Source organism: Salvelinus namaycush, unplaced genomic scaffold, assembly GCF_016432855.1.
Source record: "Salvelinus namaycush isolate Seneca unplaced genomic scaffold, SaNama_1.0 Scaffold1546, whole genome shotgun sequence".
Lineage (NCBI taxonomy): Eukaryota > Metazoa > Chordata > Actinopteri > Salmoniformes > Salmonidae > Salvelinus > Salvelinus namaycush.
The window spans coordinates 8,201-10,000 of NW_024058282.1; positions in this window are offsets into that span (position 1 = coordinate 8,201).

Consider the following 1,800-nt stretch of genomic DNA (forward strand, 5'->3'; position numbering starts at 1 on the left):
CCATAAGTGCCATAGAGTGGTAATTGCATAGGATTTCAGGGCTATACACATTAAATACTATGCCGGGCAAGAGGCACTTTGACTGGGATACAATTTTAAAAATTCCCGCACCATCTGGATTTGTCCACATGATGGCGACATTGGATAGGGTAAGCTGGGATAAAATTATGATGGTAATTGCATAGGATTTCAGGGGTATACACATTAAATACTATGCCGGGCAAGAGGCACTTTGACTGGGATAAAATTATTATGGTAATTGCATAGGATTTCAGGGGTATACACATTAAATACTATGCCGGGCTAGAGGCACTTTGACTGGGATAAAATTATTATGGTAATTGCATAGGATTTCAGGGGTATACACATTAAATACTATGCCGGGCAAGAGGCACTTTGACTGGGATAAAATTATTATGGTAATTGCATAGGATTTCAGGGGTATACACATTAAATACTATGCCGGGCAAGAGGCACTTTGACTGGGATAAAATTATTATGGTAATTGCATAGGATTTCAGGGGTATACACATTAAATACTATGCCGGGCAAGAGGCACTTTGACTGGGATAAAATTATTATGGTAATTGCATAGGATTTCAGGGGTATACACATTAAATACTATGCCGGGCTAGAGGCACTTTGACTGGGATAAAATTATTATGGTAATTGCATAGGATTTCAGGGGTATACACATTAAATACTATGCCGGGCAAGAGGCACTTTGACTGGGATAAAATTATTATGGTAATTGCATAGGATTTCAGGGGTATACACATTAAATACTATGCCGGGCAAGAGGCACTTTGACTGGGATAAAATTATTATGGTAATTGCATAGGATTTCAGGGGTATACACATTAAATACTATGCCGGGCTAGAGGCACTTTGACTGGGATAAAATTATTATGGTAATTGCATAGGATTTCAGGGGTATACACATTAAATACTATGCCGGGCAAGAGGCACTTTGACTGGGATAAAATTATTATGGTAATTGCATAGGATTTCAGGGGTATACACATTAAATACTATGCCGGGCTAGAGGCACTTTGACTGGGATAAAATTATTATGGTAATTGCATAGGATTTCAGGGGTATACACATTAAATACTATGCCGGGCAAGAGGCACTTTGACTGGGATAAAATTATTATGGTAATTGCATAGGATTTCAGGGGTATGACTTTGACTGGGATAAAATTATTATGGTAATTGCATAGGATTTCAGGGGTATACACATTAAATACTATGCCGGGCAAGAGGCACTTTGACTGGGATACAATTTTGTGGGTAATTGCATAGGATTTCAGGGCTACACACATTAAATACTATGCCGGGCAAGAGGCACTCTGACTGGGGTAACATTATGTGTGCACTGCCCCCCTGGAGCCCTGTGGCACTTGGCACTTGGCACTTGGCATTTGGCACTTGGCACTTCCATAAGTGCCATAGAATGGTAATTGCATAGGATTTCAGGGGTATACACATTAAATACTATGCCGGGCTAGAGGCACTTTAACTGGGATACAATTTTTAAAATTCCCGCACCATCTGGATTTGTCCACAAGATGGCATCATTGGATAGGGTAAGCTGATTTTAGGCATTGGGGCCTGGGAACACAATGTACATCAATGGCAGGGCTTTGCTGAAGATTGATGGGGAAATGGTGATGGGAAAATGGGCCAAAAAAAAGGGGGACAGAGCAGCCAACCTCCAAAGAGGCTGACTGCTCTGCCCCCCTTAAGGACAGTGGAACTACGGACCTCCAGGGCTATAGGCCTTCACTCACTATCCGGG